Genomic DNA, 13287 nt, shown 5'->3' with positions numbered 1-13287 from the left:
TTCAAATGTACCTCATATACAGAAAATTTTCAAATACACAAAATACACACAGAAATATATATATATATATATATATATATATATATATATATATATATATATATATATATATATATATATATATATATATATATATATATATATATATATATATATATATATATATATATATATATGCATATAATAGTTATCATCACACTAAAATGAGAGTCAGAAGACTCCAAGAGAAAAAGTAAATAGAGTATGTAAGTTCCTTACACCAAAGCTTCTTAAAGTTTGAACCTCGACAAGCTTTTTTCAATTGAATGTCAAAACAGATTTGTAGTTTTAGAGAGCATGCGTGAAGAGATGCAGCCAAACAGTGAGCATTAGGTCAACCTCAGAAAGTATGTCGATTAGCTGGAAACGAAATGTTGGGATATGAGGCAACAAGACCGAAGCCACGGATATCGAATGACACCTGGGGTACAATAAAGAATAGCCAAAAAGCAAAAGGAACTGCTGAGAATTTTCGAGGATATGTATAACACAAAAAACAATGTACTAAGTACTCTAGTCTTGAGAGCGAAGTAAAACAAAGAGCTAACAAAGCCTGATGCTTGAGAATTGTAAACCATACCACAGATAGCAAAGAAGAGTGACCAGACAGATGAAAATATTCAGTATTTTTTCCTTAACAGGCTGGAGAAAAATGACATAAATAATGCTTATATGAGCCAGCTGGTTTTAGTAAAGTTAGAAGTTACAGACTATAAACTATGCAGCAGTTTCTGGAACTGACTAACTCCATGCAAATGTCTCTTAATTACAAGAATTTTGTAGTACGGAATGATTCATTTCACAAAAACATTCACGTTAACCGTGTAATACTGTTGGAAGCTATCCATGACAAATGATGAAGGGGAGATGGTGATAGTTTAGATATGTACTTTGCACCCACCAGGGAAATAGTGTTTGATAGTGCCAGCTGGTCTTCTCTAGGCCAGTAGAATTGGAAGACCCATATCTACGAGGAAAAGAACTATGAGATGGAAGAAAGGAGACGGATGGAAATTTGTGGATATGAAAGCAAGGGAAAGACATGAGTGCGGTATTTCATAAATGCCCTCTACGCCACGTTGTGTCGGAAGGTGATGATAATGATCAAATTAGAACATAATTAGTCACATTACTCAAGCTTCCAGTTTTTTTGGTGGGAAAATTGACACAGCTTTTATATACATACATACATACATACATACATACATACATACATACATACATACATACATACATACAAATATATGTGTGTATATATATATGTATATATATACAAACTGTGTCAAGTAGAAACTTTCTTTGGTGGAGTAGTATCTCAGAGTTTTACTCTTCCCGATAACAGATTTGTCTGGTTTGATTTAGAGGTACACACACACACAATGTATGTATATATATATATATATATATATATATATATATATATATATATATATATATATATATATATATATATATGTGTGTGTGTGTGTGTGTGTGTGTGTCTTACAAATTAAACCAGACAAACCTGTTATCGGGAAGAGTAAAACTCTGAGAGACTACTCCACCGAGAAGTTTCCACTCAAACATGTTACTCTTCTTTGAATTCTGATTATAAGAGCATTTCATTGCTTTAAATAACATTTGCTTGGTAAAGGGTAAACCAGAATATACTATTACATCAATGGAAAGGGCCATCAATCATTTGAACTCTCTAGGAACCAGCTTAAACAAGCTATGTAACAAACATATCGTCCTTCGGATCAGAAAAAATAAGTATATCTTAGTTTTACCAGACCCCTGAGCTGATTAACAGCTCTCCTAGGGCTGGCCCGAAGGATTAGGCTTATTTTACGTGGCTAAGAACCAATTGGTTACTTAGCAACGGGACCTACAACTCATTGTGGAATCCGAACCACATTATAGCGAGAAATGAATTTCTAACACCAGAAATAAACTCCTCTAACTCTTCATCAGCCGGCCGGGGAATCGAACTCCGGCCCAGCGAGTGCCAGTCAAAATAGGCATGCAAGCTCAAAGATGATGAAATTGAGTGGCCCTCGACTCCGTCTAAATAGTTCAGAGAGCGAGCTAGTAGCAAATACGCGAAGGATGTTGGAGGAATTTTTAATTAAAAAGAAATGCACATAGCTATCATGGCAGGAATAACAGGCTTATTTTTCAAGCATTTCGCCTCCATTTGTGCCCTTTTGACTGCACACTCATATTTGCATCATGTTTTCATGTATCATCTCAGCACTCAAGTACGTTAAATCTCTGAAGAATTGCAGTGCTTACCAGTATAAAGGGAGCCTTCATTACAACCAAACTTGTTCCATTTTTTTTTTTTTCATATTTCTTGCCTCAACCTCAGTCATGGCATTTTTCCTGAGGAGGAAAGGTGCTTCAACCATTTAAAAGTATCTTAGCCCAGCTCTCCTATCCGACATCAAGATGCTCTCATTTCTCATCACGCCTCTAAAGGCTTTGATAGGCATACAGCCTGTTATTGATACTTCTCAATTAATGGCATTATGACTCTTCGTAAATTTGCCTCTTTTTATGGAATGAGTCAGTTCCTGTTGTATGAGAAAGTACGACATTTGCTTTTCCCCCAAAACACCTTCCATTTTTTCCACTAATTTCATTCAAACCTACATGCGAATAGTTCATGTGAAGGAGATATACTACTTCATCTATCATCTTGCTTTACCTTTCTATAATTTTCATAACTGTATTAATTTTTCAGGTCTGCATTAATCAGACTGAAAAAATAACAGTTGTGACTAGGAATAGCTTCAACTATTTTATTTAAGACTTTTGGCCTTGATTTAAATATTCTATTTAATAATAGCAACAATTATCCCGTGATGATCCTATAGTGTTTCACGAACACTAATCCTTTAGAATGAAGTTATTAAAAATGTATACTTTATAATATAGCTTCAAATTTAAATTAATCTAATGATGACATACATGTCTGGTTTTGCAGTTCCTTAATATCAGTCACCCTTTACTCTATCAACGCTCGAGAAAGCGAATATGGATGTAATTCCGGCTCCCCCCGACTGTCAAGTCTTGTCAATAGTTGCTAGATAGTCCCGGGAGAGTTGGCAGTCCAATGGTCGTTTGAAGAATGATCTAAGTTTAAGTCATTATATATCGGAGCTATTCGTGTTGAACGCTGATTGAGAGGAGTAGCAGAAAGTGTGTGTTTTTTTTTTTTTAAGCTAGCTTACGTCACTCCGATAAAACTAGCACTTTTCGCTTCATTTTCATTTCTGATGTCGAGACAAAACTAAAAGCAATATCAACTGTTTTCGTTCCATTCCTCCCCCCACCCCCAACCCCCAACGACACTTGGGGTGCCGTAACAACGTACCTTATAGATGTCCCTTGCTTGTTAAATAAGCCTCAGATGGGGCCAACGTAAATATACATTTGCTAAACATGATCTATCTCCGATGTGCTTGTTTGAATGTTAAAAAAGATAGTGAATCTAAAAAAAATAAGTTTTCGATACTTTTCCCTTTCTCTATTATTTAAAGATATGATAATCTTCGATGCTATATCAATGTACTTACGTGAAAAAGAAAATGCTATTTGTGAATTTTAAATGTTTTGCCTTAACAAATCAACTTAGTTTTAACAAATATTCTTCTTAGCAGATGGCATATGCTGTAAAAATATCATAAACGTTTTTACTGCTGTTCCTGTAACGCAACTCCGAAAAATATACTTTCCCGAGATAAACATTTACAAATACTACAGGCAGCGGGTGATTAATAAATTTGGAGAAATTGCAAACCAATTTTTTTCTAACATACCGGCACTGATGGACACCAGAGGAAAACATTTTAACAGTATAAGAAAATAAATTAAAAAAACCACTAATCAAATTTAGGGAAAAATGTAACGAATGTTGAACGGCAGTAGTGAGTTAAACATAACACGAATAGACAAACATATAATATATATATATATATATATATATATATATATATATATATATATATATATATATATATATATATATATTTCTATTTATATATTTATAAATATATATGTATATATATTGTTATGGGCCTTCAAACATACACAAGTCTCTTAAAATACAAATAAAGTCACTAACGACCAAGTCCACAATAGGTGGAATGGCTGCAACAGAGTGTACAGAGATGGAATCAAGGAGGATAAAGAAAAACTGAAAATAAAACCTTAATATTTAATACAAACTTTTAGAAAGAAATGACCACTGAGCCTCTTACAAAATACATAAAATAAACACAAAAAATCAACCACACACTGAAAACATCGAATAACAAACACCCTTACACCAAATTAAGACAGACTATGCAATTTCACTTTAAAGAGAGGGCCCTGAAAGTAATAGAATGTCGAAAAGTCAGAATAACCTAACTTATTACACTAAATATTTATCACTAACAAAAAATAAATTGCTTCCCTTAAGTGAGCTCTAAACGGTGGTAGTGGCTAACACAGCCTTCAAATCACGGGTCGAGGGGAATAATATATAGTCTTAAGACCTTACCAAACGTAAAAGAGGTCCCCTTGGCAAAATAACTGGGCCAAGGGTGCAGACTGAAGAGTAAATCACTTTAATGTCGCAAGACAATCAATGGACACGGTCGTCCGACAGGTAATCACACCCTTGGCAAAATAACTGAACCAAGGGCGCAGACTGTAGAACAATCAATCTCTCAAAGGAGGACAGCAGCAGTAACTGAAGAAAGGCAGATCTCGTAATCCCAAAATAAGTCAAGCCCTCACAATGTTAATGGACCAGAAACGACTGACTCAGTCCTGGCGAGACAGCGCCGAATACAGCTCCAGATGAGAAGCCAACACCACACGTGAAAATAAAACAAGCTCATTGAAATTAAAACTATACAACAAGTCAGAAATGTCGGGGAGGAGGAAACAGGGTCATTACGTTCCAAAAAAAATAATTAATGCCAAAGTGACTTATTCAAAACAAATTAATTTATGTTAAATTAAACACATACTGACAATATATACATATATACATACATATACAAATGTATCAGAGAAGAGAAAATTTCAATCTCATCTAAACAGGCTAACTGGCAACCTGCGTTGAGGAAAATTTCTTTACCATGAGCAAGATTGTTCACTCTCTCTCTCTCTCTCTCTCTCTCTCTCTCTCTCTCTCTCCCGAGTGTTTTGATATGCATCTTTTTTGCGCTTTCTCTCGATTTTGAGAATTTATTTCTACATCTCGGAACTACAAAAATTATTTTGCGATATTGGAACAATTAAAGAAATAAAACAACACTACTTAATATTCTGACTAAAATCTATATAAAATTGGCCATCTTTGCGTGGAATGTTTCTAGCAGAAAAGAAGGGTGATGCAATACACTAGGATTGCGCACCTGGAAAAACCACAAGCAATTTTGATAACAGACAACGCACTTTCTACCTCAGGAGTGGCAGACATGGGGATCCCGGTCTTGACACCGAAGCATGTATGAATTTTCTGTATACATGCTTGTGCATATACAATAATGCTAGATTTCGCCATTTCAGATCTATTCCTAAGACTATGAACATCTTTGCCGGATCTGTTCCTAAGACTATAAACAGCTTTTTCAAATCTATTCCTAAGACTATAAACAGTTTTTTCAAATCTATTCCTAAGACTATAAACAGCCTTTTCACATCTATTCCTGAGACTATAAACAGCTTTTTCAAATCTATTCCTAAGACTATAAACAGCTTTTTCAAATCTGTTCCTAAGACTATAAACAGCTATAACGAATTCGCAGCCATAAAATCACAAAGTCTTCGCCTAATGAAAATGTAAAGTCCCATCCCCCGAGACTTGTCTGGGTGTTTGTTTCCGCCTCTTGTCCCCGGATATGAAACACAGCTTGCAAATGGCTTTGCAAATTGTCGTCGTTTCTGCTGCTCTTCCCATCTCTCTCTCTCTCTCTCTCCTCTCCTCTTCGCCATACCAAATTCCCCTCCTGTATCTAAATCAGGCTAAGGATCTGTAAATAGTTGCCAGGATGTAGGGTAATTTCCCATCGACAACATTCAGAGTGTGTGTCTGGTATTTGTTTCTTAAAATTATCTGTTAAGGTAACTCTCTCTCTCTCTTTCTCTCGCTTACTTGTGAACATAGCATTCTCATCTAATAATTGCGCTGCCATGTACAATTGCATATTAATTCTAATTTCATCTCTCTAGCTGATATATGGACTGAATTACCACTCTTAGAAACATTTGGACAAAGACGCTATTTTCTTTGCAACGGATGGCTGAAATTGTGAGAATTCAATGTATTGGTAAATTAGCTAACAGTTTCCCTTCTCTCCCATTTTGCAAGAGAACTCAAGAATAACTGCACATTGCTTCCTGCCAATTGATTGTCAAGTCAGGTGAATGCCATTTCTCTGCCCTCTATACCAACGCGCTCTCTACAATTAACATCTTTAAAGTCTAAACGATTCTTACTTGCAGAGCAATAACAACAAATGCTAGCGCTGATTCTCGTCTCTTTTCAAGTAGCTAATTTATTTAAATCTTTCATCCCGTTTTCCCAGTGTAAAAAGTTCATCATTATCTCTCTCTCTCTCTCTCTGAGAAATTTGTGAAACTACTTTCATGACCATAACGCTGAGGGCTTGCTTATTAGAGGGATCCTACAATAATTATTGAATTCCCTCGGACCCTCGTAAACATATTGTAGCTTCCCTTGCCCGCTCATTTGATCTTTGCCTGTTTTTATTCCATTCACATGTAAGCCTCAACTCTAGTAAACTTGATTTAGCAAGATATGGACACTTGTACAGAATTTACTCTAACAAACGTTTACTCTACCTGCTTCGTCATTCCTTCGAGAATTTTACTTTCGTTAGTGAAACTTACTTGTATCATCTAATAAGATTTACCCTACTATCTTGCCCTGTCGTCTTTTTATGCTTCTTAACCAGTGCTTCCTGCGATGAGTGGCTTTTTTAACTAGCTCATACAGCTGTCTTTACTGACCAGTTCCAATTCTTTCATTTGATCTATTTCTACCGCGGGTTTACTTTTATCTCAAATGAAACGTAAATTTTATGTCAAATGTACTTCGAAAAATTTCGCCCTACTTTTCCTTGCGTCTCATCTATTTGTCAAACCCTGGAAAAATGTCGCATTTAACAGAAGTAAAGAAAATTTATCCAATGTCAAATTGATTTATCCCAGACGTCACTGAATGCACAAGAATGGAATCATAAGTGTTATTTATAAGTGACAATGTATGACTAAAAAAAAAAAAAACTAGAGCAAAGAAGAATAATGAATAGAGAAGCTAAAATATTTCGCTGCATATCCTCCAAGGCGTCAGTGACTTACACTGTCTTCCTTTTTCCTTTCTTATTGCTCAGTTTTATTTTATTTTATTGCTGTCCTCTTTCTTTAGCGTTCATGGTTTGGTGTCATTTAATGTTCATCAATAATCAGTTTCATTCGTATTATTTACGGTTAAGCATCCCTTATATAAAATTTATATTTCATTTTACTGATGTGATAAAACCTATGGATATATATGAGATTTCTTGTATTTTATTGAATAAATCAATAGATTTATTATTAGCATAATATGATTAAACTTTTCTTGTAATAACTACTCTTATGCACAGTAGGATGAAAATTATAATTCTTTCTTTCTAAATAAACGGGATATTTAGGGTCTTTAAAATTATCTATTATTGGTATTTTTTTCTTTTACTTAATATCATTTAAAAATACCTGTCTCTTTGCATGGAAAAATCACAATTTTATGTATGATTTTTATATGGGAAATATTTTCCTTAATTTTTCTGTAAATATGCATCCCTACACTTCTACATTCCTGCACTCACATACATCACACACACACACACACATACACACACACACACATATATATATATATATATATATATATATATATATATATATATATATATATATATATATATATATATATATATATATATATATATATATATATATATATATATATATATATATATATATATATATATATATATGATATATATATATATCTACTGAATACGAAATATATGTAAGACACATCCCTTTGTCCCACTAAGAAACGGGCACGAAATGGGTTCTGGTCATAAATACCATGTGCCCATGTATAATATTGAAATAAATTCCTGAAGATTAATATGTTAAGTCAAAGTATGGTGTGACATGATTTTTACTAACTGGCAACCAATGTATTAACAAGTACTAAGGAACCGTTAAGGCATTACGAGTAACGTTCACGTCTAAATCACTAAATAAGTACAGAATGCCTCCTTGTCTAAAAATTGTAATGGTTCTCCAAAAGGAGACCGCAGCGGAATTTACATTCCCATACTACTTTTTCACTGTTAACATGCAAAACATCAAAATTTTTCCAGACCTTTGGGTATGGGTATGATTAGCCCGAGGCTACTTTGCATTTCCCATAATCTTGTGTATAGCAATTTCTGTTTCTTTTTAAAGTAACCCGCATTCTAATCCCATCCCGGGTATAAAACGCTTTTTGAAGCAACGCATCTTCCATAAGCACCACAAGTTTTCTGGATGGAAAATTATACTTCTCCTTCAACGACGAAACAATTCTTGCTTATACAGTTGAAGTTTCTGAAGGCCAATTACAAAGCATAAATAAAAGTTCCTTTGGGATTCCGCCAGACAACTCAAAAATAGCTGACGGTGGAGTCCACAGGAAGGGCTGGAGATTCACGCTCTGGGAGGAGGGGAGGAGGAGGAGGAGGAGGAGGAGGAGGAGGAGGAAGGAGGAGGAGGGAAGGAGAGGAAGACTTCTCAAAGGGGGAAAATGCAGCAGCCGCTTTTCAGATGGTTAACTGACCGTGTAAAAGAATACGCTTGGATCAGCTTTGGTATTCACAGGTGAAAAATAAGCTGTCCCGGGTGATCTTACATGAAAGCACAAAAGAAATGAACAGAGAGAGAGAGAGAGAGAGAGAGAGAGAGAGAGAGAGAGAAACTGGCTAACTGCCAATTCTTTTAGAACTGGTTGAAAGGATGGATATCAGTTACTTTTTTCTGGCAGTCACTTACATTATAACCTTTGGTCAGCTTTTAAAGCTGGAATCCACATTTGTCCATGTAATCATAAACAAATTTTCCAAAAACCAAACCATATTCAGTTTCAATGAGAGAGATAATCATATTCACCCTTTGAAATATTCATCTGTAAGTCCAAAATCTACACATAAATAGGCAGAAAATAACGAATTTGGGAGTCTGTGTATACCTCTTATGCATTTTTAAAAATGCAAATAAGTATCAGAAACAGGAGAGATATAAACTGGGGAAAAAATAAATGAAACCTAAGAGGTGTTGGTTATATCGGGTGGGAGAGATATTAGGACGGAAGGGTGATAAAAACGAACTTGGTTAAAAGGTAGTAATTAACGCTTAGTGTTAACCAGAGCACTTTGTAGCTGATTAAAGCTCCTTAACCTATTTGCACTGGGAGTTTAGCCTCACTTCTGATTTAGCCAGACTTGAAATATACCGATTTCTTGGTATATTCTGAGTCAACTAATAAATAAATAAAGCTTATTATATATTACAATATATATACCACATTATAATATAAAATTAATATTCTATCATATAAATAGATTCCTAATTTTCAAAACCCAAACCGGTCGGAGAATCAAACGTCTCTCTCCTAGTAAACAGAGTGATGCTTTGCCAGAAAACGATATTTATACCAGAAGTCCAACAAGGAACTTCACTCCAGTTGAACTTTAGTTAAAAATCGTAAAAATTTTATGCTATGTACCAGCGAAGAGCCTCCTTTGTAGATTCATATTTCTTTGTTTAATCAAGGCTGATGTTAACCATCCTGCAACTGGGAGTTTGGTATAAATTATGAGATTCTAGTCAGATTTGAAATTATGGTTATTTCTTGGTATATTCTGAGTCAACCAATAAATGATGTATCACTTCTAAGCATTTGCCTGTACACACACAAACAAAAATATATATAAACATATTATATATTTTTATTATATTAATATGGTGTGTGTGTGTGTGTGTGCGTGGGTGTGTTTGTGTGTGTGTGGGTAATACTACAAACTGAGTAAACCGTTTGTACACTACTCACTTAAAACATAACAAAATATCAGTCTGTCAACGCAATACAAAAGGTATTGTTGTCGGTATCAGCAATATGAAACATTGAAAGAAACAGCAGAATAACTAATGGAAGGCCTCCCTTGAATTATGAGACACCATTTTAAGTCAAATGTACTTCGAAAAATTTCGCCCTACTTTTCCTTGTGTCTCATCTATTTGTCAAAGCCTGGAAAAATGTCGCAGTCAACAAACAGCAGGAAAGAAAATTTATCGTACAATGTCAAGATTGTGTTCTTACCAAAAGAATATCCCAGACGTCACTGAATACACAAGAATGGAATCATGAGTGTTATTTATAGGTGACAATGTATGACTAAAAAAAATAAAAATAAAAAATAAAACTAGAGCAAAGAAGAATAATAAATAGAGAAGCAAAATAGTGAATGAAGATACATAACAGGTAACCACACTTAACCTCTACTTGAAAAACCGCTCACAAAATGGCATGCATTAGTTATTCTGTCGAATGGTAAAAACATTCATTCTTTTGCAGGTTATGAATATATATATATATATATATAATATATATATATATATATATATAAAATATATATATATATATATATATATATATATATATATATATATATATAGTGGTATATGAGAGAGAGAGAGAGAGAGATCTTAGAGAGAGAGAGAGAGAGAGAGAAGAAAGAGGAGAAAATGCGGATTAGCTTTCAGGAAAGAGTTGTATAGAAAATATTTAATATTTACACAAATTTTTACTAGTAACGTGTTGCCCTTTCATATTACAATCTATTTCAAAATGTTTCTTTTATAAGTAGTTATCACTTTCTTTTCAATACTGTGAGTGCATTAAGAGCTCTCTCTCTCTCTCTCTCTCTCTCTCTCTCTCTCTCTCTCTCTCTCTCTCTCTCTCTCTCTCTCTCTCTTTTTCCTTCAAGTTTTCTATCGTGGTAGAACTGACTAAATGGATAAAAGACCAAACAGCAACATAAGTAAATGAAAGGTTTAATTAGTTTTAAATCTATTTTTGACTATAAACCGCTGAGATCGTAGAAACAAAGAATAATGTCATCAAATTTTAAAAAAAGAGAGGTTCGGGGAAAGGACGTGATTAGGTTCAGAAATAAACAAGAGAAAAATACGACGAAGTTTCTTCGGCGCAATCGATTTTTTTTGTACAGCGTATAATGCTGTATGAAACTCTAAGCCACGGCCCATGAAACTCTCAGCCACGGCCCGGTGATGGCCTGTGTTATTGGCACCTACGGCGGTGACAGACGCACGATCATGGCTAACTTTAACCTTAGATAAAATAAAGACTACTCAGGCTAGAGGGCTGCAATTTGGTACGTTTGATGATGGGAGGGTGGATGATCAACGTACCACAACGCAGTCCTCTAGCCTCAGTAGTTTTTAAGATCTGAGGGCGGACAGAAAAGTGCGGACGGACAGACAAATAGCCATCTCAACAGCTTTCTTTTACAGAAAACTAAGAGGCGATATGATTTCAGGAAGCCTATTTTTTCGCATACGAAACCTAACTGTTGCTTTCTGTTACAATATCCCTCCTGGCTTTCGCTTTTCAATAAGCGCGTTCTTTGACAAAGACCTGTGGTGGAAGGTGTTGGACAAAAAAAAAAAATAAATAATAAATAAATAAATAAATAAGTTGGGAAGCGAATGATTTTAATGATATATGAAATAAAAAAAAATGCTATAAATAAGATGGAAATTGAGAACTAACTGACTCCAGACACTGGAAGATCACTCGATTTACATTAAAAGAAACAAATAAAAAAGAAGAAATAAGTAAGGCTTGTTATAAGAGTGAATATCTCAATATTCATTATTTTCTTATAAAACCAATATTGTAAAAAGATATGCCGTAAAGGCAACTTTACCTTAGACGAATAAAGTATGAAACGCATCTTTATAACTTTATCATAAGAATAAAATATGATTTACATGAAAGATCAGAAATCATGAAAGGAATACCAACTTGACCTAGGGACAACTAGCCAAAAAGTGAGATCAGTGACCTTTAAATATGTGCCCAGGAGGAGAGACTGTGAAAAGCAATTAACTGACTGCGGAAGATATTGTAAAAACTCAAGTGAATTACACAGAGGATGGCCATTAGTGAAATTCAGTGTAATTTTTCAAAAACTAAGCAATAAAGAAAATAAAACCCTAGTGATGATCAAAACCAGTAAATGTTCAAAATTTAACATCCGTTTTTATTTGTATTTTTACGACCTCATTTATCATACGAAGGAAATGCTTTGTTGTAGAATTGGATGGTTAATAAAAAAAAAAAGGAGATAAAATAGAGAAGAATGAACTGTTTAATTGGCAACGCGTACAAACCCTCCCATTAACTGGACAGAAAAATACAGACACCAATCGTAAACACCACATGTATATCCATCCTCCGTTATTTTTCATTCAAGGTTACACGCAACCAATAATAATCATTTCCGGCTAAAATGAACTTTTTGCGCTCACAGTAATTGCAGTTGGGTTTGTGTTGTTCGAGATAAAAGTCTGAATAACATGGAAATATATTATTGGTGCTCGAAGACCTGGTTAACACGGGAATACCTATTTCCACTATGGTATAAATGGCCTCCATTTGATGTTGAGGATGTTAAAGTTAAGTATACCTTAGTTTTACCAGACCACTGAGCTGATTAACGGCTCTCCTAGGGCTGGTCCGAAGGATTATACTTATCTTACGTGGCTAAGAACCAATTGGTTACTTAGCAACGGGACCTACAACTTATTGTGGAATCCAAACCACATTATAGCGAGAAATGAATTTCTATCACTAGAAATAAATTCCTCCAATTCTTCATTAGACGGCCTGAGACTCGAACTCGGGCCTAGCTGTTGAGGACGTGTGCTTAAGATAATAATGTTCAGCATATGATGACAAATTATGAAATGTTTTTTATTTAATCATTCAAAAATACAGAATAAACTAAATACTGAAACTTACTTCAATTACATTTAAAAAGTGATTCAGTTATCACTTTACCAGTCAGGCACATATCTTACTAATAGCGTTAGTTTCATTACTATTGATACATGCTCAATCTAACACAA

This window comes from Macrobrachium rosenbergii, chromosome 8 (genome assembly GCF_040412425.1).
Source record: "Macrobrachium rosenbergii isolate ZJJX-2024 chromosome 8, ASM4041242v1, whole genome shotgun sequence".
NCBI lineage: Eukaryota > Metazoa > Arthropoda > Malacostraca > Decapoda > Palaemonidae > Macrobrachium > Macrobrachium rosenbergii.
Note: the sequence above shows the minus strand (reverse complement) of the source record.